The 24,743-nt window shown below is 40.6% G+C and overlaps 1 long non-coding RNA gene across 6 annotated transcripts in view; it reads left to right on the forward strand.

Moving 5' to 3' along the window:
- LOC123388932 overlaps nucleotides 1-24,743 on the forward strand; it is a 30,224-nt gene that overhangs the window by 2,124 nt on the left and 3,357 nt on the right. For 5 of the 6 annotated variants that reach the window (XR_006603442.1, XR_006603441.1, XR_006603445.1 and 2 more), the window contains exons 2-6: nucleotides 17,439-17,599; nucleotides 18,754-18,816; nucleotides 21,025-21,105; nucleotides 22,956-23,060; nucleotides 23,893-24,001. This is a non-coding gene — a long non-coding RNA (uncharacterized LOC123388932). Of the gene's footprint in view, nucleotides 1-16,307; nucleotides 16,362-17,438; nucleotides 17,600-18,753; nucleotides 18,817-21,024; nucleotides 21,106-22,955; nucleotides 23,061-23,892; nucleotides 24,002-24,743 lie in introns of those variants that run through there. The other variant, XR_006603443.1, reaches the window with a different exon arrangement.

Below are 24,743 nucleotides of genomic sequence, written 5' to 3' on the forward strand. Positions count from 1 at the left end.
AAAGTGCAGGAATGGCAGATGGGGAAGGGTCACCTGGGGCAGAGGCACTGGCAACATCATACTTTGTCGGCTTAGAAATACGAAAATCCTTTGGGTTGACAGCCAACTAATAGATGAGCAGGACATAAGGTATTGGTAGTAGGGGGAGAAAGTGGCATAACAGATAAATTAGACCATTTACGTGGGTGTGCTATTGACATCACATGTAGCCTTCCTCTTCCATCTCAACATATGACTTCATCTCCAGTCGTACAGAAAAATTAGCAGCCATCCCATGAGACCTCCTCCATCCTGCTGATCATGATCCCATTCTTGTATTTGTCCCCTTCTCCTCGCCTGGTACGGGGGAGGGGCTCTCCTTCCTCCTCGTGTTCAGTCTCCACTCTGGCTCAGAGTCCATGCCCTACGGCACTTCCAGGAGCCTGCGAAGATCCTCTCCCCTGCACTCCTTCCCATCACGTGCTCCTGTTTGATCCTTTCCCACTTGAATGCCCCACCTCTAGGTATTGCCATGTCAGTGTCGCACATCACAGCCCCTGCTCAGGGGTTGACTTGACTTTCCCACCTTCCACCCTTCAGGCCCTGTCGTTCCACTAAAGAGTTCTTACCAAAACTGTTTCTAAGTCAGCACACCTGACCTTTCTCTGTCTCCTTACTCGACATCGCAGTAGACCAAATGCTCTGCATTGCTTCCTGTCTTTCTTCTACCTCTCTGATGTGTCTCCTGTGCAAAGTCATGCTCCTGGTAGCCACTGAATGCTGATTATGGGCTCAGCCCCGTGTTCCTTTCTTTCCCTAGATGACCTTTTGTGCAGCTTCATGACCACCTATCAGCATGTAAGGCAGATTCCTGTCTCTGGTCCACACGCCTCCTGAGCACCAGTTCTGTGTATTGGACTTGCTGACCTTTCTTCTCGGATGTGTCTGTGGCCCCTCAGACTCATCAGGTTCAAGACGGAATTCATGAGCACCTCCTCCACTGAAAACCACCTTTCTTATTCTATTGCCTCTCTCGGTAAACACTTCATCCATTTAGCCTGGAGTCGGGAAACCAGAAGTCACCTCCTACTCTGTCACCTTTCCAAAATCTAGTCTGTCACACCCAGTCCTGTGGATTTCGCTTCCTAAACCTCTTGAGTCCATATACTTCTTTCCATCTCTTCTCGTACCTTTGCAGTGCGCCCTTGCCATCACACCGTAGAAGCTTCTCACCCAGTCTCCATGCACCTTCCTTGTCTTTCTGGCCCCTGGTCTACACTGCAGGCAAGCCACTCTTGTCTGAATGCGGATGTGATCTTGTATGTACCAGGTGACTGGTCAGTCCACCAGCTCTTGAAAAACCATTTTACCATGCACTCGAACGTATTTCAAAGAGAATCAGTCCCCCATGGGGTAGTTTTCCTTGGTAGACAGTTTGTTTCTGCACTGAGCCATCTGCCTCCTTCGAACTTCTCTGTGTCAGTTCCTCTCTGGAACCTGTGGCTTCGTTGGCACCCCGGGTAGGCACATGAGGACCTTTTCCATGAGAAGTGAAGGCAGGAGCCCTCTGGATGGTGAATGTATGTACCCTCATGTTCCAAAGGTAAAAAAAGAACAGTGCGTGGGGGTGGGGGTGTAAGTCCTTGAGGTTTCTCCCTGTTCTAATTGGGTGAACTGGGAATTTTGAGACAGGAAGCAGGTCCTGTGTGTCCTTGTTTGCAGGGAGCATGCATTCTGATGGACAAAACGGAAAAGGGGAAGAATGAGCAGCTGCTCAGATCTGTTTGTACTGTGCTGGCTGATTAGCTGTGACCTGCAAATGTGGGTCCCATCCTTGGCTCTGCTCTCTGCCTGCTTATGTCTGACTTGGGGCAAATCACTCACCTCCAGCCTTCTGTTTGCTTGTTAGTATAATGAGGTGGTGCTTATCTATGTGATCTTTGCCTGCTCCTCTGAAAAGACTCCAGTCCATCCTGGCTTGCAGATAAGGAAACTGAGGCCTGAGGTGTGATGACTTCCTTTAAAGCCACACAGCTAGTTGGGGCCAATCACAGGCCATATCTCCTGACCCCCACGCATCAGTCCTTGGAAATCCTACTGTAATATGTTCCTTTCCAGAGGCCACAGGTGGGAACTGAGGGAAGTGGGACAATCAGAACATTAAGAATAGCGCAGAAGATGGCACAATGTCTGCATGCCTTGGCACCTGCATTTCACCAATAGGGCCACCTCTTTCCTTAAGAGGTTCCCACAGGGCTGGTGATCTGGATGCCTGGCCTGGAGCTTAGCTACGGTAAATGGGACCAGAGGGAAGTGATGGCTGTTTGAGGTGGACTTTGTTGACAGCGGCTGGAGATAGCAGCTGACAGAGGAGGAAGAGGGAAGAGTGACAGACGGCAGATAGCCGCAGGCCCGCAGGTCAGCCACTGTTGCCCAGGGTTGCCCATCCCCAGGAGCCGTCTTCGTATCACAGGAGCTGAGTGCTTACCCTGTGGGTTCTTAGTTCGATGTCATGTCTTGATGACAAGATTCCATTCTCTTCCGCATCAGTTTGAGACAGACATCGTAATGAAATTCTAATTAGCCAAATATGGAATGTAAGCCTGGAACTCATTTTATAGAGGAATTTTCTTATGTGAACTACTTTCCCTGATGATAGAGGAGTTGTGACGATGTAACATCAGATAAAGTTTATCTGATTGGCACTTGTAAGAAGGGTTCCCGGCAAAAAAGAACTGTTTTTTTGTTGTCGTTGTCCTCCCTTTTGATCTTTCCTTTCCATTCCTTTTTTTTTTTTGTCTTGTGAGCAGTCATCTGATTTATAAAAAGATGCAACAAAAAGTAAAATGGTACAAGATAATCAGTTTCAAAACATAAAAACGTGAGTGTCTTTAGCCATAGCTCAGAACAGAGGAACTGGGTAAGGAGAATTGCTTGTATGAACTGGCAACAGGAAAAGTTGGTAAAGGAGAGCTGAGGAACTCTATTAAGACATAGGAGTGAGGGGCTCCATCATCATCTGGCATTTGCTCAGTGTCGTCTATATGGTTAGAGATGTCCATGATGGGAACTCCAGCAATCTTCTGGGTCTGGGTCAGCTGATGCCACAGTGTAACACTCTGAATTACTTCCGTACTGAGCGGTCATCTGCATAGTTTGTCTTGTGTGTACGTGGTAATCGTTTGAATCTTGGCTCTTTCGCAATCCTTAGAGCCTCTTGATACTTTCACCCCGGTTTCTCAGTTTCAGCCATTACACAGTCAGTTGTACAACTGGTACACTTGGCACACAGCCCGTCCATCATTGACCGGTCAAGTTTGGCCTAAATGAGAAAAGTTGATAAAGTCGGTACCAACCAGGATGTGGTAAGTCGGCCCAGCTGTGTGTTTATATTGGAAAAAGCAGGAGGGATGTTGGGGGACTTCTCTTTCCTTGAGTGCATGGGATCCTTCTTTTCTTTCTTTTTAGGTTTTAATCTGTCCTTCTCTCGGAGAAGGATCTCAGAGCTAAGCATTCGCTTCCCGGTCACATACTTTCTTGCTTTCTCTTGCTTCCCCATGTTCACACCATGCCCATTTCTCCTTGCTTTTGATTTTCTAATTCACTCTTTGTAGTACCATAAAACTTATTTAAATAAAATGTTGGCCTACTAAGTTATTGATTATTAGTAAGTTCTTTGTTCAAAATTTGAGAGCAAGAAGTATTATGTAAATATATCTTTTTGTTATTTAACTAGTCTTACAACATTTAGCATCAAATTTCTTGAAACATTTAAACAAATTAATCACAAACTGGGGGGCTTGGGCTCTTTCTTTCTTTTTTTTTTTTTTTTTAAGTAATCTCTATACCCAACATGGGACTTGAACTCACAACCCTGAGATCAAGACCTGCACACGCTCCAGTGACTGAACGAGCCAGGTGCCCTTTGGGCTTTTTGTTTTTAAGTTCCTCAGGTGAGGGGGTGCCTTAGTGGCTCAGAGGGTTAAGCTTCTGCCTTCAGCTCAGGTCATGGTCTCAGGGTCCTGGGATCGAGCCCTGCATGGGACACTCTGCTCAGCATGGAGCATGATTCCCTCCCTCTCTGCCTACTTGTGATCTCTCTCTCTGTGTCAAATAAATAAATAAAATCTTTAAAAAAAAAAGTTCCTTAAGTGATTCTAATGTGTGACCAGTGTTGAGAACTCTAGCACTGGATAATTCCTTTAAATAGCTCAAGAAATTAATTTTGAAAAGCGAACTAAAAGCCTACATAGATTATGATTGGTGTTAAATTGAGGGGGAAAAAAAAGAGATAAAGAGAAGAAATCAGCTGGAACAGAGTGTAATTAGGTACTCAAATATTTGTTAGATGGATAAATACATTTACGGAATGTAGGTTTTTGTTTTTTTTTTTTTTGTCTCTTCATAAATATGTCAAATGGGTATATAAATTCAACAAAGGAGTTTGATATAAAATTGATTAAAATGTTAGAACAGAAGTTTTTTAGAATTTCAGTGTTACTATTTCATGATGCTTTTAAGATGATCTCTCTGTAGATGGTGGGAAGATCTTGTTAGCATATGTTTTTAATTTCTCAAGCTTGAATAATTTAGTCACCGAACAAAGATTTAGAATGAGTTTTGGGAGACACAAGTCCTAGATTATGTCCCCACCTAGCTGGGTCAGAGATTTGAGAGCAGGGGCTGGAGGGAAGAGCTCCAAGGACATTTTTGTATACATGCTGATACCTTGGGCGGGAACACTCTTCCCACACTTCCTGTGGCTAGCTCCTTTGTGTCATTTGGATCTCAACTCATTGTTCTATATTTCCTGGTTCATCCAAGTTAAAATACATCCCATTTGTCACTCAGACCTTTACTGTGTCCTGTTTTCTTTTTAGCTGTGATCACTATTCATTAATCACTATTTGATCACTGTTCATTAATATAATGTTTGTTTACATATTTATTTTCTCATTTCTGCATTAGAATATCTGCTCCTTAAAAGCAGAGACCTTGTCTTTTCTTTTCATGACTGTGTCCCCAGGTCTTAGAGCAGAGCTGGAGTTGCATGATAAATATTTGAGGAATATTTATGGGATATACAGGGACATTTATTCATCTCTGTTGTCCATTGTTTTCAAGAATGGTTGGAAACACACACATACGTGAGCTCACACAAACTTTCTATGTCTTTCAACCCCTATGTAGTGTGCAGATTAGTGCTTAACTATTTTGGTTTTTTGTCTCGATGAAATGGGACATGTTTCAGGGCAGAGCTCATAAATTTCATATGCCCTCTTAGTACTTCTCATCATTACAGAGTGATGGTTCTGGGGGATTCTGCTTCTCGTGGAGATAGTATATAGTGATTTTATAAGTCCATGTATCTGGGAAGGAGTGTTTTACTTCTTGGCAGCTTAGAGAACTTCAATCTTTCCAAATTCCATGTAATTTTCATAGCATTAAAGCTACTAATTTCAGATTATTGGTAAGTTTTAAATGATTAATTCCCAGGTTACTTTGAATTAGTCTTTGTTTGCCATCCCTGATTGCAGCTAGTTAGTAAAGTAGCTAAACTTTTAAACTCTACTTGGTTTTAATTTTGAGTGATGTCACTGCTTCTCTCATGGTTAATGGTTCTTAATTACCTGCAGCTTGTCTGGTTTGCTCATTTATTTTCCTGTGTTCCAACACCTCTTGTGATCTCCCAACTTCTGGCCTTTTGGGGGATTTGTACTTGAACTGGGTTCAGATAGGAAATACCCCTGAGTACAAAGAGAAGATATTTTTCTTCTAACTTCACTATCTCCTATTATTAATGTATTACATTGTTGTGGTACATGTGTTACAACTGATGAACCAGCATTGATACAGTATTAATTAAAATCCATGGTTTACATTAGGGTTCACTCCTCTTTCTATAGTTCTGTGGGTTTTGACAAATGTATAATGTTATTTACCTACTGTTGGTATCTTACAGCCTAGTTTCATTGCCTTGAAAACCCCTGTACCTCATCTATTTGTTTCTTCTCCTCTCTCTGCTGCCCCCTCCTCGCTCACCCCTCAGCCCGGGATCTTTTGACTGTCTAGAGTTTTACCTTTTCAGAGGCACCTGGCTGGCTTAGTTGCTAGGGCATCTGACTCTTGATCTCGGGGGGTTGTGAGTTCTAGCCACCACATTGGGTATAGAGATGACCTAAAAAATAAATAAAAATAAAAATGTTGGTTAATTTTTACCTTTTCCAGAATGCCATAGAGTTGGAATCATATAGTATTTAGCCTTTGAGACTGGTCTTTCACTTAGCAATATGCATTTAAGGTTCTTCGAAGTCTTGTGGCTTAATAATTCATCTTTTAATTGTCGAATAATCCATTGTGTGGGTGTGGCACAGTGTACCTGTTCACCTACTGAAGGAGATTTGGATTGCTTCCAAGTTTTGGCACTTCAGAGAATAAAGCTGCTGTAAACATCCGTGTGCAGGTTTTTTTGTGTGGACACTAGTTTTAAGCTCTTTTGGGTAAATACAAAGGAGCACAATTACTGATCTTATAGTGAGAATGTGTTTAGTTCTGTGAGAAACTGCCAAGCTGTCTCACACAGTGCCTCCCATTTTGCATTCTGACCAAACAGTGAATGAGAGTTCGGTTGTCCCACATCCTTGCTAGCATTTGGTATTACTAGTGCTTTGGATTTTTTATATTCTACGTGATATGTAATAGTACCTTGTTCAAATTTGCAATTTCTTAATGACATACAAAGTAGAGCATCTTTTCAGATCCTTTTTTTTTTTCTTTTTTAAAGATTCTATTTATTTATTAACAGCACAAGCACACAGAGAGGTAGCAGCAGGCAGTGGGAGAGGGAAAAAAGCAGGCTCCTCGCTGAGCCGGGGGCCCAGTGTGGGGTTCAGTCCCAGGACCTGAGCTAAAGGCAGATGCTTAACTGACTGGGTTTCCCAGCCACCGCTCTTTTCACATTTTTTAATTAGGTTTGATTTCTTGTTGCTACTAAGACATCTTTATATTATATTTCTTATTTTAAGTCCTTTACCATGGATGTGTTTTGCAGATATTTTCTCTACTCTGTGACTGGTCTTTTCATTCTCTCTCTCTTTTTTTTTATTTTTAAGATTTTATTTATTTATTTGTCAGAGAGAGAGCGAGCGAGAGTGAGCACAGGCAGACAGAGTGGAAGGCAGAGTCAGAGGGTGAAGCTGGCTCCCTGCAGATCAAGGATCCTGATGTGGGACTCAACCCTAGGACGCTGGTATCATGACCTGAGCCAAAGGCAGCTGCTTAACCAACTGAGCCACCCAGGTGTCCCGTCTTTTCATTCTCTTAACAGTGTCTTTTACAGAGAAGTTTAATTTTAACAAAGTCCCTCTCATCCATTTTTTTCTTTCGTAGATCATGCTTTTGGTTTTATATATGAAAAGTCATTGCCAAATCCAAGGATCCCTACATTTTTTCTTATGTCATCTTTAAGAAGTTTTGCATTTTACGTTTAGGTTTTGTGAAAGGTGTGAAAAGTTTGTTTTTATTCTTTTCATTTGTTTTTTTTTTTTCTTATCAATGTCCCATTGTTCGGTTCCATTTGTTGAAGACTGTCCTTGCCATTGAGTTGCCTTTGCCTGTGTGTGTGGATGTTTTTCTGGGCTCTCCACTCTGTTCCAAGCACCTGTCTCTTTTGCCAGGCACCTTCTGTCTTAATCACTATAGCTTTAATAGTAAGTCTTGAAATTGGGTGGTGGCAATCCTCAATTTCCTTTTTTTCCCTGCTCTTTAATATTTTGTTGACTACTCTGGGACTCTTGGTTTTCCAGTTTTCCATCCAAATTTTAGAGTCAACATGTTGGTATCCACAGAATAACTTCCTGGCATTTTGATTGGGATTGCATTGAGTCTGGCAATCAGTTTGGGAAGAACTGACCTCTTAACAGTATTGAGTGTTCTTACCCAAGATTATGGACTTTCTTTCCACTTCACATCTTACCTTGCTTGTTATCTTTCATCAGAATTTTATACTTTTTCTCATATAGATCTTGTGCATATTTCGTTAGATTTGCACCTAAGTATTAATTTTTTTTGGTATGCTAATGTAAATGGTCTTGTGTTTTTAACTTCAAATTCCACTTGTACATTGCTGGTATATACGAAAGCAATTGACTTTTTAAATTTTTTAATTAAAATTCAATCTCGTTAACATATAGTGTACTTTTAGTTTCATGGTTAGAATTTCGTGATTCATTGGTTGCATACAACACCCAGAGCTCATCCCAACAAGTGCCCTCCTTAATACCCCTCACCCAGTTACCCCAACTTTCCCCTCTCCAGTAACCCTCAGTTTGTTTCCTGTAGTTAAGTCTCTTGTGATTTGCCTCCCTGTCTGTTTCTATTTTTCCTTCCCTTCTCCTATATTCATCTGTTGTTTCTTAAGTTCCACATGTGACTGAAACTATATGGTATTTGTCTTCCTCTAGTTCCATCCATGTCCTTGCAAATGGCAAGATTTTGTTCTTTTTGATGGCTGAGTATTGTGTGTGTGTGTGTGTGTGTGTGTGTGTGTGTGTGTGTATACCACATCTTCTTTATCCATTCATCTGTTGATGGACATCTGGGCTCTTTCAATAGTTTGACTATAAACATCGGGGTGCTTTTGCCCCTTCAAATCACTTTGTGTACTTTGGATAAACATCTAATAGGGCAATTGCTAAGTTGTTGGGTTGTTACATTTTTAACTTTTTGAGGAGCCTCCATACTGTTTTCCAGAGTTGCATTCCCACCAACAGTGTAGGAGGATTCCCCTTTCTCCACATCCTCGCCAACATCTGTTGTTTCCTGACTTGTTAATTTTAGCCATTTTGACTGATGTAAGGTGGTGTCTCATTGTGGTTTTGATTTGTATTTCCCTGATGCTGAGTGATGTGGAGCTCTTTTTCATGTGTCTGTTGGCCATTTGGATGTCTTCTTTGGTCTGTTCATGTCTTCTGTCCATTTCTTGACTGGATTTTTTTTTTGTTTTGTTTTTTGGATGTTGAGTTTGATAAATTCTTTATAAATTTTGAATACTGGCCCTTTGTCTGATACATCATTGGAAAGCAATTGACTTCTGTATTTTAACTGTGTATTGTGCAGACTTGCTATAATCACTTGACTAGTTTCAGGAGGGAGTGGGTGTGGGGTATGAAGTCTTTGTATTTTCTGTAGACAGTCATGTCATCTGTGAACAAAGTTTTATTCTTTCCCAGGTTGTATACCTTTTGTTTCCTTTTCTTACCTTATTTCATTAGTTTGGCCTTCCAGTATAGTATTGAATAGTAGTAGTAGGAGGGACATCCTTGCCTTGATTCCCTGTCTTCTATTTTCTCAGTATTAATATCATGTTAGCTGTGGATTTTTTGGAGACATTCTTTATCTAGTTGAGGAAGTCCTCCTATTCCTAGTTTCCTGAGGGTTAATAATGAAGAGGTGTGGATTTTGTTAAATATTTTTTTTCCTCCCTTCATTGATATGATCATGTGATTTTTTTTCTGTTGATATGATGGATCACATTGATTTTCTAATGTTGAACATTTTCTAATGTTGCATACCTGGAATAAATCATACATGAACCTGGTGTATATTTTTTTAATATAGTGTTTGCTTTTATTTGCTAATTTTTGTTGAAAATTTTTTGTGTCTGTGTTCATGAGAGATACTAGTTTGTAGTTTCTTTTCTTGTAGTATTGGTTTTGGTGTCAGGGTAATAATGATCTCCTAGAATGATTTAGGAAGTATTCCTTCTAGTTTTACTTTCTGGAAGAGATTTTAGAGAATTGTGTAGTATTCCATAAATGTTTGGTTGAATTTACAGTGATTGGGATTGTTAGCAGTAGCCCTCCCTTCTTTCATCTGATATTAGTAATTTATGTCTTCTACCTTTTTTTCTTTGTTTGCCTGGCTAAGGGTGTATCTGTTTTATTGATGTTTTCAAAGAAACAGACTTGGGGTTTATTGATTAAAAAAAAAATTCCTGGTTTTAATTACATTGATTTCTGCTCTAATTTTTATTTTTTCTACTTCCTTTAGGGTTTTTTTTTTTTAATGATTTTATTTGACACAGAGAGAGTCAGTGAGAGAGGGAATACAGGCAGGAGGAATGGGAGTCGGAGAAGCAGCCTCCCTGAGCAGGAAGCTCTGATGCAGGGCGCTGTCCCAGGACCCTAGGACCATGTCCTGAGCCAAAGGCAGATGATTAACCAACTGAACCACCCAGGAGCCCCTCCTTACTTTAGATTTGATTTTGTTGTTGTTGCCTAAAATGGAAGCTAAGATTATTGACTTTAATCTTTTTTTTTCTAATATTTGCATTCAGTACTGTATTTTCCCTTTAAGCAGCATTCCACACATTTTGCTACATTGTATTTTGTTGAGACTGGTCTCCTGTCATTTAGAAGTGTGTCATTTAATCTCCATGTATTTTGGACTTCTTCAGCTATCTTCTGTTACTGATTTTTAATTCCATTGCGGTCTGAGAACATACTTGGTATAATTTTTATTTTTAAAAATTTGTTGTGTTTTGTGGCCCAGAATTATTCTGTCTTGATGAGTGTTCCATGTGAGCTTAAGAAGAATGTGTGTTGCACTATTACTGGGCGAAATTGTCTGTGTACATCTGTTGTACGGTAATTGATGGTGGTGTTAAGTGTGCCATGTCTGGACTGAATGTCCACATCTGTCAGATCCTTGTTGCCCTGCTGCTGGATCGGCCCATTAATGATGGAGAAGTGTTGAAGTCACCAGCTGTGATAATGGAATTGTATATTTCTCCCTGCAGTTCTGTTAGGTTGTGTCTCACCTGTGTTGATCAGGCACACATACGTTAAGGATAATTGTGTCTTCTTGGTCAGTCGATTTCTTTATCATTATGTAATGCTGCTCTTTATGCCTGATAATTTTCCTTCTCTGAAATCTGCTTTGTCTGAAATTCATGTAGCTACTCCATTGTTCCTGTGATTAGTGTTACTTTGGATTTTTTTTAATGTATCCTAGCATTTAACTTGTTGATATTTAAGTTGTTTCATTTTTCATCAAAAATAATTCACAAAGCATAATAGTTGCCATTTTAAAGTGTACTCTTCTCTGGTTTTTAGTATATTTACTGTGTATATGGTACATACGTCACTTCTGTCTAATTCCAGAATGCTTCCATCACCCGAAAAATAAACCTCTTAGTTCCAATTCTCCCCTCCCCTTATTCCCTGGCAATCATGAATCTACTTTCTGTTTTTATGGATTTGCCTTTTCTGGAACATCTCATATCAGTGGAATTGTATAACACGTGACCTTTTGTGTCTGGCTTCCTTTAACCTGAGAGTAGAATGTTTTCAGACTTCACTCGTGTTGTAGCATGTAACAGTTTATTCCTTTTTATGGTTGTGTAAGAGGCTCTTCCACATTTTATGTATCCATTCATCAGTTGATGGACGTTGGGTATATACTCTTTTGGCTGTTACGAGCAGCGCTGCTGTGCACATTCATGTACAGGTTGTGGCAGGAACATCTGTTGTCAGTTCTGTCGGTGTCATACCCCTAGACGTAGAACTGCTGGGTAATTGTACGTGTGTAACTTCTTGAGGAGCTACCGAGCTGTTTGCTGCCTTAGCCAAACTATTTTACATTCTCACCGACAATACAGGAGGGTTCCAGCTTCTCCGCCTTCTTGCCAGCACTTTTTTTCTTCTTTTTTTTTTTTTTTTTCTTTTTCTTATTTTACCATAGTTGTCCTAGTGGGTGTGACGTGGCATCTGCATGTGCTTTTGATTCGCATTTCCCCAATGACTAAGGATGTCGAACATCCCGACATGTGCTCTTGACCGTCTGTGTATCATCTTTGGAGAAATGTCTATTCAAAAGTCTTTGGCTTGTTTTTAAATTAGGTTATTTGTCTTTTTGTTGTTGAGTTCTAAGAGTATATTTGCATATTCTGGTTATTAGGTCCTTGTCAGACAAATGATTTGCAGATACTCTCTCCCATTCTGTGGGTTGTCTTTTCACGTTCTCCGTAGTGTCCTTTGACACACGAAAGTTTTTATTTTGATCAAGTTCAGCTTATCTAATATTTCTTATTGCTTTGTGTATCATGTCTAAGAAAGCTTTTCCCGATCCAAAGTCATACAGATTTTCACCTGTTTTCTCTGAGTGTTACAGTTTTTACTCTTACATTTAAATCTTTGATCCATTTTGAGTTATATTTTTGTGTATGTGTGACGTTGCTGTTCCAAGTTCATTCTTTTGCATGTAGATATTCACTTGTCCCAGTAGTAGGCACTCGAAAAGACTGTTTTTTCCCCCCATTAAATGGTCTTGGCATCCTTGTGAAAAATCAGTTGACCATAAATGTATGGGTTGTAAATACTTTCTTTTTGAATACTTGGGAAATCTACACTATAAAGTAAAACCATTCCTAAAGTAGTAAAACCATTCTTGGTTAAGTGAAATGGGTCTCTATTATGGCACTGTGAGTTTGGGTTTGTTTTTTCACAGCAAACGCTGCCTAACCCAGTATTCACAGATGTTCCGAGTTATTTAGTCATGTGTTATGCAACTTTTGTTTATCTGAGAACAAATGCATAAATGGTAAGTTGAGTACTAATATTACCTAATAGCATTTGTTCACTGAGGCTAAGTTATATGATTTATTTATTTATTTATTTATTTAAGATTTTATTTGAGAGTGAGAGAGTGCGGGAGCAGGAGGAAGGGACAGAGGGAGAAGCAGGCTCCTTGCTCAGCAGAGCGCCTGATGTGGAACTCAAACCCAAGAGACTGGGTTCATGACCTGAGCCAAAGGCAGATGCTTAACCAACTGAGCCACATAGGCACCCCAGTTATACAATTTAGAATGCCATCATGAAGTTCAAGAACTTCAACAATGTGTAACTGAGGCAGGGAAAGTGATCGACCTAAAGGTATACAGTTGGTGAGTAGGATGGCCAGGATTATGAACCGAGACCCCCTCCCGTGATGTACTACATAACTATGATGTAAGGTCTGAGATGGTCTCAGGAGAGAAAGGTCCAGGCTAATTTGGTCACCAGTGTAAGAAGCAGGTGGCTTTCTGTAGATGACTGTGAAATTACGGTTTGGTATGAAGTCCTTCTCTCTGACACTAGCAGGGTCAGTCTTTGGTTGATTAACTAAAAAAGTCAGTTTAAACAAGTACTCTTAGGGAATGGTTCATACAGTTTTTAGCATTTTATTTGGAAAAAATATATGTACATTTATTCTCCATTGAAACAGTGCCAGGTCTTTTTCTCTGGAAACTGGCCTGCAGATTAGATTTCTGAGTTATCACAGCACTTGGGTCGCTCAATAGGTTAGGCATCTACCTTCGGTTCAGGTCATGACCTCGGGAGTCCTGGGATGGAGTCCCGCATTGGACTCCCTGTTCAGCAGGGAATCTCCTTCTCCCATTGCCCCTTTCCCTGCTCATACTGTCTGTCTGTGTCTCAAATAAATAAAAAGAATCTTTTTTAAAAAAAAGCTTTCTCTATGTTGTCTTTTTTTGCATTCAGTTTCAGTTTCTTTAACTGAATTGAGTGAGAATCCTGTGATCACTCCCTCCCTGCCTGGTACTTGGTCATCTCACCCATACCTAACTTAGCAAAAATTTTCTTATTGATTTCTTTGTATCAAACCTTTCCAAAGTAGCTGTGTTAGTTTTCAAAAGAACAGTGATTTTTTTTTTTGCAGTCATATTTTGTTGGTTTACATAGTGTTTAATGAAGCTGTATAATTACGAAGTAAGTGTAGGTGTCCTTAACTAGTTTGGGAATCATCACATTTGATTCTTGCTGACTAAACAGGTCATGGAGTAGCAGAGTCACAGGGGAAGTAGATAGTAATTTATTGCCTCTAAGCATATAAGCCTACCCGGGTATCACAGAAATGTAAAGGGGAAACACAGGATAGCTAATCCTGTGAGACCAATACTTGGAAATAGGTTATGAAAGATTTGGAACATCTGTTCAATGGGACACTCAGCATGCACATAAAATATTAATAGAAATGTATGTGTTTTACGTAAAGACATTCAAGTTATATTTTTAGATGGGAAATTTTTTTTAATAGAATGGTTTTTTTTTTTTTTTTTTTATTTTTATTCTTTTTTAAGATTTTATTTATTTATTTGACAGAGAGAGAGAGAGGTCACAAGGAGGCAGAGAGACAGACAGAGAGAGGGGGGAAAGTAGGCTCCCAGCTGAGCAGAGAGCCTGATGTGAGGCTTGATCTCAGGACCCTGAGATATGACCTGACCTGAGCCGAAGGCAGAGGCTTAACCCACTGAGCCACCCAGGTGCCCCTAGTTGGGAAATAGTTTAGAAGAGCATGAATATTTGTGTGTGTGTGAGTGTGTGTACACATATGTGTGTGTACACACATACATAGTGAAGGTCTGGGGTTTCCATTCAAGATGGTGGCATAGGAGGATCTTGAACTCATCTCTTCTATGAAATACACACTGAATCTATAGCTCCATATGGAAAAATTTCCTGTGGAAAAAACCCTACAACTAGCTGAGTGACTCCTACACATTAGGTGAGTAAGGAAAAAAACCTATGTTGAAGTAAGAATCAGTCTTGCCATAAACCCCACCCCTGGTACAGCGACCTGGGATTGGGAGGGTACTCAAAACCCCAGGCTTCTCCCTGAGGAGCAAAGGGTTTGAGCCCCACTTCTGGCACCCCAACTTCCAAGACGTACATCTAAGAGACAAGACCCCAAAACATCCAGCTTTGAAAGCCATCAGAGCTTGCACCCATGAGACCCACAAGGCTATAGCAAACTGAGAAACAGTTCTTAAAGCAGTCGCGCAAGTAGACTGACCCACCCTGGAACTCAGCACAGAAGCAGCAGACTGAAATGGGTTCAGATTTCTGTGAAAGAGGCTCATTTGCTTATCTTAAAGCCCTGAGGGGCAGGCATCTAATTTCACATGGATCTGGGAGCCTAGTAAGGTATTCTCCAAAGATGGAGCTGATGGGTACCATCTTTGCGCTGCCCCTCTACCTCGCTTCTGCTTTCTGGTATCTCCTGGAAAGGAGCTTGAATGCTCGTATGATGCCCCGAGGTTTGCAGTTGCTACCCAGGGTATACCTGTAGATCACCTGGCTCTAGCGGCCAGCAAGACTCACACTCACGGTAGTGAGTATCACAGTATTTACAACAACCAAGACTTGGAAATAACTAAAGTGTCCACCAACGGGGTGAATGGATAAAGAAAATGTGTGTGTATACGATGGAATATTACTCAACCATAAAAAGAAGGAAGTCATGCCATTTGCAACAACATGGATGGACCTTGAGGATATTGTGCTGAGTGAAATAAGTCAGACAGAGAAAGGGAAATACTGTATGATCTCCCTCACATGTGGAATCTAAAAAACAAAACAAAATGAAGTCATAGAGAACAGATTGGTGGTTGCCAGAGGTGATGTTGTGGAGGAAATAGATGAAGGGGTCCAGTGGTATAAACTTCCAGTTAATAAGATAAGCCTTGGGGATGTAATGTACATCATAGTGAATAGTAAATAATACTGTGTATTATTGTATATTAATTTTATTATTTTTTATTAGAAATATGTATTATTAGCCCCAGGGTTACAGGTCTGTGAATTGTCAGGCTTACACACTTCCCAGCACTCACCGTAGTACATACCTTCCCCAATGTCCACAACCCCACCACCCTCTCCCTACACCCCTCCCCTCAGCAACCCTCAGTTTGTTTTGTGAGATTAAGAGTCTCTTATGGTTTGTCTCCTTCCCAATCTAATCTTTTTTTTTTAAAGATTTTATTTATTTATTGGACAGACAGAGATCACAAGTAGGCAGAGAGGCAGGCAGAGAGAGAGGAGGAAGCAGGCTCCCCGCTGAGCAGAGAGGCCCATGTGGGGCTCGATCCCAGGACCCTGGGATCATGACCTGAGCCAAAGGCAGAGGCTTTAACCCACTGAGCCACCCAGGTGCCCCCCTCCGTATCCTATCTTGTTTCATTTTTTTTTCCTTCCCTACCCCCACAACCCCCACTTTGCCTCTCAAATTCCTCATATCAGGGAGATTGTATGATAATTGTCTTTCTCTGATTATTTCACTCAGCATACTCTCTAGTTCCATCCACATCATTGTACATGGCAAGATTTCATTTCTTTTGATAGCTGCATAGTATATTATATATATATATATATTAAGATTTTATTTATTTATTTGACAGAGATCACAAGTAGGAAGAGAGGCAGGCAGAGAGAGAGGAGGAAACAGGCTCCCTGCTGAGAAGAGAACCTGATGTGGGGCTCGATCCCAGGACCCTGGAATCATGACCTGAGCCGAAGGCAGAGGCCTTAACTCACTGAGCTACCCAGGTGCCGTATATTATTATATATTTAAAGTTGCTAAAGCTTAAGAGTTCTTAGCACAAGAAAAAAAATGTGTATGTTTGGTGATGGATGTTAACTAGTCTTAGGGTGATCATTTCACAACAGATAAAAATATGGAATTTTTATGTTGTACGCCTGAAACTAACATGTGTCCATTATATGTCAGTTTCTTTAAAAAGTAATTGATATTTTATTTTTTAAAAAATTATTTATTTATTAGACAGAGATCACAAGTAGGCAGAGAGGCAGGCAGAGAGAGAGAGACAGGGAGGCAGGCTCCCTGCTGAGCAGAAAGCCCAATGTGGGGCTTGAATCCATAACCCTGGGATCATGACCTGAGCTAACGACAGAGGCCGTAACCCACTGAACCAGCCAGGCACCCCAAAAGTAATTTATATTTTAAAGAGAAAGACTAGGGCACCTGAGTGTCTCAGTCAGTTGAGCATCTGCCTTCGGTTGAGATCTTGATTTCAGGGTCTTGGAATGAACCCTGGCATCAGGCTCCCAGCTCAGCAGAGAGCCGGCTTCTCCCTCTGCCCCTCCTCCCACTTGTTCTCTCCATCTCTCTCTCTCTCAAATAAATAAAATCTTAAAAAAAAAAAAAGTAAAGAGAAAGACCAAAACAAAGTCTGGAAGGATGTGAATCGCTGTGTTTAATAGTGAAGAAAAATAAACATTAACAGTGCTTAACTGCAGAGCATTAGAGAGTGGGTGATTTTTTTTTCTCTCTCTTACATAAGTATTTCTTGGTTGGTTGAAAGTTTGACAGTGAACATTTGTTACTTTTAAAATTAAGAAGAAAAAGCTGTTTCTATTTTGAGAAGAGCCTCTTTGAAATGTATAATTAAAAGAAATAAAATGCCTGTAGAGTTAGGCAACTGGAGAGAATGGTCTTGGTGAGGGGCCCCCTTTCCCATAATCTTAGGAAGTGAGCAGACCCCATGATGTCCCTGTGTGTGTTCCCCTGCAGTAATACGGCCTCTTATTCTTTCTCTGATCTTATTTTTCTATGTAAAATGTGGTATCAGTGCAATCATTTTTTCTTTCTGGTTTAATTTTCAGGAAGATTTCGACGTCGATCACTTTGTGTCTGACTGTAGGAAGCGTGTCCAGCTGGAGGAACTAAGAGGAGATCTGGAACTCTACTATAAACTTTTAAAACAGCCATGGTCGAGCTCATCAACAAGGATTATGCAGATTTTGTCAACCTTTCCACAAACTTGGTAAACCTGAAATTCACAAGTCCTACACACACACACACACACACACACACACACACACATTGTCTCTCTCCTTCATATTTATTAAAAGGGCAGAGTTTTTAGAAACCTTTCTGTTGATTACCCCACCAACCCCACCAGAAACTTGAAGAAATTACCAATTTCATTAATAAAAGAACTAAACTTTTTGGAATACATTTTTTTGTTTGTTTTAGTTTTATTCATTTAAGGTTGCTCTAGTTTGATTATGTTTCAAATTCATTTTCAACAGTGAAAAGTAAAGGATAATAATACCCAAGGGGTTGTTTTATTAGTTGCTAAGTGATTACACTGAAGTCTTCCTTGATTTAGACTAATTTGTAGGAGCAAATGTCCACCACTCTTACAATGTTTAATTTACTCCCAGGTATATCTGTTAGCCAGAGCTAGGTTGAGGGAACATTGGCCAATATTGATATTTAAAAAGTTTGGTTTTATAAAAATATAAGAATGATTTGCAGTGAGCTTATCAATTGTTTGTAAAAGCTGTTTAGAAATGTTGAATTTTGTTACTTGGCAGAAAAGTCTCCTTGTTGATGCTTCATTTTGTTTTAAATCTGTTTGTCCAGAGAAGCACAGAAAGTTGCAGCTCCGTGGGAATTTCAAGAAGCATTAAAATTAATGATGCACATTTGCTTTTGGGAAATATACCACTAAGATAAATATCCCAATAGGATTAAAAACCTAGAAAATTTTACTTCTGTTTAATTTCTATTTTTCTCAAGGCTTATAATAATGTTTAAGAGAGACGTAGCCCGTCAGACTTTCACATCAGCTGGCTGAGTATCATCAATTACAGACAGAGAACTGTTCACCTTCTGTGAAAATTTTTCACATTCATTTAAAATCTCATCTAAAGGCAAATTGTTCTTAAGGAAACTTTCGTTTCTCATGACTTCCCTTATTTTTATAGTTCCATTTATTTCAACAGATTTTTTTCATATTCTATGAACAACATTAATGGCCAAATAACACTTCTGTTGTTTAGCTAGTTATGTAGCAAAATACGGTTGTGCCAAAAAAATAACTTAAATCTGGTACTGCTTTGATCGTTAAATAGATACGTCACTATTACTCCTTATCGTGATGTGTTTGTGCCAACCTGGCTTTGCCTTTAGGTTGGCATGGACAAAGCCCTCAATGAACTTTCTGTGCCTTTGGGACAGTTATGAGAAGTTCTGGTAAGTCCCCAATTAATGAAAACAGTCTGCTGTGACGCCTGTTGTCCTCGTCGGCTTTTCTCTAAGAATTCTTTTCATCTGTTAGTTTGGTGGTACTGGTGGTTGTATTTTAACGGTTCATGATTATAATATTCACCTTCAGAAGAGTTGTAAATGATTTTGTTTTTGCATATGCTAAAAACCTAAAAAAAGATGTTCGATTTGAAGAAGACATATTCTCAGAGTAGACAATCTTAAAATGTCAGGGGAGAGGAAGCATATTTCCAAATTCAACTTATTAATGCCACTTTGGTCATATGTAAGTGGTTTCTAACTTACGAATGACTTGTATTTTAACAGTTTGTAATCTTGTAAATATCCCCCCGACCCCACGTAATCTACGTGTGGTTAGGTTCCTGGGCTGATCTACAAAAACTGTGTAATCCCTAATGGAACTGAAGGATAATATAAATAAAATGTAATACTTAATAAATGTTACATTTGCATGTTCTCTCAGAAAAATCTCTGTTGTGGGAATGGGACTCCCCACCTCTAAGCCATTGGGAATAGGAACTCCACCTGGGTGAAGAGTGGAGGGGCAGTTGTGGCATCACTTCTAACAGAAAACTGTGCTGCCCTGTCTCCCCCCCCCCACCCCCGTCTGTGTCTGGTGCCCTGACTTACGGCCTCTGTCCGTTCTGATGCCCTGTCCTAAACTTGTCATAAACGACACCATCCTTCCTTGTGTGTCTCCTCTAGCTTGAGTGGCCTCGTGCATCCCTCCCCTAAGACAGTGCCTGCACCCTAGAGAGAATATAAGGAGAACATGATTTAAGGGAAGACACAGTACATGGTTAGAACCAAGAAAAATGCGGAGTAATGGAAATATCAGTGCTGAGAAGCCTAGGGGAGGGGCAGGCAGGAAAGAGTTCGTGAAACAGGTAAAAATCTTGAGTTGTGCCTTGAGGTAGCCAATACTTTCCATGGTTTATGTCTCTTTTGAATTTTACAAAATCTTGTTAAAGGTACTTTTCCTTAGAATGGAAGGGATTTTCGTGGTCCGCTGCTGGATTCCACACCAGCCGCTGTGGGGCTCTCCCACTGCCTCCTTGGTGTGCCTCTTCCTCCCGGGGCCTCATAGTGGTGTTGTTTCCCAAGCCTAGCCTTCCTTTGGCCTCCCACTCTTCTCTCCCTGGAGGCAGATTTGCTCTACTCACACAGGCTCCCGTCCCACCTCACCCCCTGCCATCACTGTATCCCCTCCCTTTTCCATGGCCTGTTTTTATGGCCACTTTGGTCCTGCTCAGGCACAGGCCTGACCTGCCTTTCTGGTCCCAACTCTGAAGCTGTTCTGTGAGATTCTCAGACCTCTGAGGGATACGACTATATCTGTCTTCATTGTATCCCTGTGGGCTGCCACAATACTGACATCCAGGAGGTGTTTCATAATGTTGATGGAGTGAATTAATTCACCTTCCTGTGGAATTTTTGTGATATGCCTACTTCATTCTAGTTGTTTCTGTTAACCTTTGTTTTGGCCCTAATTCCTAATTATCTCTTTATTCATTAGCTTCTGGACATGTTTCTCTACCTCTGTGCTCTGTCTTTTTCCGGTCTTCTGTTCTTCATTCTTGATTCCTGGTATTTCCATACCCACATTTCATCATCATGCATCAGTGCTTTGACATTCTCTCGTTCTCCAAAATATGCAGAATCTAAAGACCTCATCTCAGTGAAGTTGGCCCTCCATTCCTATTTTTGCTTCTCTCCAGAAGGAAGCCTGCAGTGCACATGGCTGTGTGCCTGTCTGACCCTGCCCCTGAGTATGTCTGCACTTACATCTGCTCCCCATCCCCTCCCCACCTCGGCAGCTGTGTACACATGGCTTTCAGAGTCCGATTCAAGCCCCGTCGCATTTCCAGACTCTCCTGTACTTTGCTTCATATTATCTGTTCTCCATTCTAAGCCCCCTCGTCCCCATAACTTTCACTGTATATGTGTCATTCTTCTTCTGGCCATGCGACCCTGCCTTCGTGTCATTATGCCCCCAGATCATGAGTACCCTCAACAGTAACTCTGTCTGGTATATCATGATTTTTTTTTTTTTGTCAATATCTGCATAGTACTGGTGCACAGGTATTAAGTTCTGTGGAATTGAATGAGATGTAGGAACTTGATAATGTGACAAAACAATGTCTGTAATACGTTTTATTTTTTATTCTTTTAAAGAGTCTCAGGTCATCAGTCAGTGAAGGAATTCGGGCAGTAGATGAACTAATGTGTAAACAACAGGACATAAGGAAGAAAAAGGTACCCTCCAGTAGATTTCTTATGCTGCATGCCAGTTGAAGCCCTCTCCTCTTTTCTCCACGAACTTGTCAGCACTATTCAGCTTTTTTTTCAAAGCACTCACGCATGTGCATTTTATGCATTACGTCACGTTATCTACCTGAAATAATAAGACAGAATTTCAGAGGTACCCACACAATCTCAAGATCACCCACTTTTTCCAGAACAAGAAACTGTGATAACTGTTGTCGGTGCAGCGCTTGACAGTTAATGACTGTATAAATTGTCAGCGGCCTTGTAAAGAAAATAGGCCTAGGGGCGCCTGGGTGGCTCAGTGGGTTGGGCCGCTGCCTTCAGCTCGGGTCATGATCTCAGGGTCCTGGGATCGAGTCCCATATCGGGCTCTCTGCTCAGCAGGGAGCCTGCTTCCCTCTCTCTCTCTGCCTGCCTTTCTACCTACTTGTAATCTCTCTCTGTCAAATAAATAAATAAAATCTTTAAAAAAAAAAATAAAAAAAAATAAAAAAAATAAAAAAAATAAAAAGAAAGAAAATAGGCCTATATTAGAGACTAGGGGAGAAGTGGGCTTTCCAAAGCAAACTCAGGATTCTGCCGTAGGTTTGTTGTTATTTTCTGATCCTGTGTTCTTTATGTTCTGGTGTTCACTTTAATTTTTTCGATTCCCAGTAGTTAGCATGTGATGTTGGCTTAGTTTCAGGTGTGTGAGACAGGCAATGGCTCTGTACATCTGAGGGCTCACCCCGGGAGTGTGCCCCTTAGTGCTATCTCCAGTTTCAAGAGTCCCCGATGTCATTCATGATCATAATGATGTAGGGGCACAGCGGGCATTGGGAGTCTGGGCTTCTGACTCTCGCCTGCTGCTCTGTACTATGTTTTCTATGTGTATTATTAGCATATTTGTTAAAATCTCAGTGGGGAGAAAGCCTGTTTGAGGGACCTTCTGTTTAATTCGCCTCTGGATCTCCTCACAGCTTTTGTCCAAAGAATGCTTGTCATGCGCTTCCAGACAAAACAGTAAGCTTTATGAGAGCAGGGTGTATTTCTTGCTTTATTTTCTCGTGTCCCCCTCCTCCCCCACCCCCCGTCGGAATGAATGTCTAGCTCCCAGGGGTGTTCAGTAACTATTTATTGAATGGATAACTTTGTATTTTTTTGTTCTTTAAGGGTGAGAGTTTTCATAATGTCCTTCAACCTCTTTGATAATATTTGTAGTGTAAAATGTCTTTAATGATTTGGTGCTTGGCCATATAGGTATATGCACATGTAAACTGAGAGGGTCAGTACGATCGGAAGCCAAAGTTAAAACATGAATAAAGGGCCATAAGAAAACAAATGGAGGGGCGCCTGGTGGCTCAGTTGGTTAAACGTCCGACTCTTGATTTTGACTCAGGTCATGATCTCAGGGTCATGAGATTGAGCCCCACATTGAGCTCTATGCTCAGCAGGATGTCTGCTTGAGATTCTCTCTCTCCCTCTGCCCCTCCCCTGCACACGCACATGCAGTCTCTCTCAAATAAACAAATCTTTTAAAAAAATAGGAAAGAAATGCCCATAGAAAGATTCAGGATGGGGAAAAGAAGAAATAAGAGTATAGAATATGAGAAAGCAAAGTCTAGGGTTTTTTTTTTTCTCTATAAACTTGCAATAGAATATGGAAGTATGCTTATTCTAGAACTAAGATTTGCATTCTTGAGAATTCTGTGTTTCATAGAAATATTCAAAATATAGCATGCCCTATATATTTGAAGTTAACTTTTGGTCTTATATTTTTCTGCATTTAGCATGGGAAATAAAGATGATTAAGAGTAAAGATGGTGACTTTTTTGTTTGCTTAATTTTTATTTTTATAGATGTGTGTGTTGAGGCTTATACAAGTTATTTGATCAGTTGAAAAGATTGAAAAAAATCTTAAATTCACAAAGTTCTAAAGAAACCTCTGCACTAGAAGCAAGCAGGTAGCAGGTAAGCATTTTTTTTTTAACTAAGTAGCACATAAATTAATACTTCACATCCAGTCTAATTAGGCAGGGACGGCTTAGTTAGAATTCATTTCTAAACAAGAAGAAAATCCAGGTTTGTGGCTAGAATGTAGCTCCAGGAGAGTGGAGAGCATGAAATGGTGAAATCTATAACACGTTCCTATAAACCCTTTGGTTATAGACCACAGTTCCAACACGTCATTATGCTTGCAGTTGAAAAGTATATTGGAACCACCTTCCCTGAGGACTAGCAAAGTTTGTTGATCTTTAAGGCATACCTACCATTCATCTTGGTTTTTTTCCATCTCATTTTTTTTCCTAGACATGCCCAGAGTATTACCATTGATGTACTTTGCACCAGCATTATATTATTATGAAACAGTATAGGGCACATCCAGTTGAAATTTACAAACAGGAAAGAAAAGCTTATGAAATAGGAAAAAGATGATGGCTCTCTTTGTTATACTGTGATTGTCTTGTTCCCTTCCTGGTGTGAATTTTCAATCAGCCAGGGTAGATGAGTGACTCAGAAAATGAGTAGTTAGGTCCTGTCAGCACCGTGAGACTCACAGTGGTGCAGTGGGAGTAGCCCGGGCTGGTTCTGCACATACCAGCTGGGCTGCCTGCGTCAAGGTCGCCTGGTGCCCTGCGTGCCCTGCGTGCTCTGTTATGTGAGGCATAACTGACAGTTTGTCCTGAAAATTGATGGCGTGCAGGTGCAGGTGCCTGAGCGCTGTAAGGCATGGGAGGCGGTGGGGGTGGCAGGTTTTAACTTTGGGAATTACACTTCTCTAATTGTCTCTACTAGCCCTCTCTGGACTAGACAGATTTTGGAGAGAATTGCCACAGAATTTAACCAGTTACACTTTCATGCTGTTCAGAGCAAAGGCATGCCTCTTCTGGACAAAGTAAGACCAGTAAGTGTTGGTTTCGATTTTCAATTTGCTGTTTGCGAATTTCCTGGATGATTTTGGATTGACCTAGCATTGCCCCTGATAATTGCTACTTTACAGGATTTTGAAGCTAGCTTTGAATTTTTTTTTTTTCAGTATCTCCTGCTTGGGACCCTTCTTCCATTATGTCACACTAGATAGATTTTGTGTAAAGACACAAGCGTAGTCTCCAAACTATGCAAGTAAAATTAATTCTGAATTTCATGTAACTTGACACATCATATGATGTAGTCAGAGTTCATTTATCCAAAGCCCTTGACTGGGTTTAAATGCACGTTTGTCAGATTCACTCCGTAGCTTAAGAGGCAAATAACTTTTTGTCGTTCGTAATTGTCTAAACTTCACTTTGATGAAGCCGACTTACTTTCAAAGAAATCATACGGAGGGTATGCCTCAGTGGCTCAGTCAGTTAAGCCACTGCCTCTGGCTTAGGTCATGATCCCAGGGTCCTGGGATCGAGTCCCACCTTGGGCTCCTTGCTTGGCAGGAAGCCTGCTTCTCTTTCTGCCTATGCGCCTTATGTGCTTGTGCTCTCTCTCGACAAATAAATAAATAAAAACCTTTAAAAAAGAAAGAAAGAAAGAAAGAAAGCAATCATGGGGAGAAGAGATTCATTGTTATTCTCTAGGAAATGTTGGGATTTTAATCTTACATATATTCTGGTAGAATTAGAGGCTCGATTTATATATATAACACATATGTATAT

This window comes from Mustela putorius, unplaced genomic scaffold (assembly GCF_011764305.1).
Source record: "Mustela putorius furo isolate JIRA1106 unplaced genomic scaffold, ASM1176430v1.1 tig00003926_pilon_pilon_pilon, whole genome shotgun sequence".
In the NCBI taxonomy this organism is placed as follows: Eukaryota; Metazoa; Chordata; class Mammalia; order Carnivora; family Mustelidae; genus Mustela; species Mustela putorius.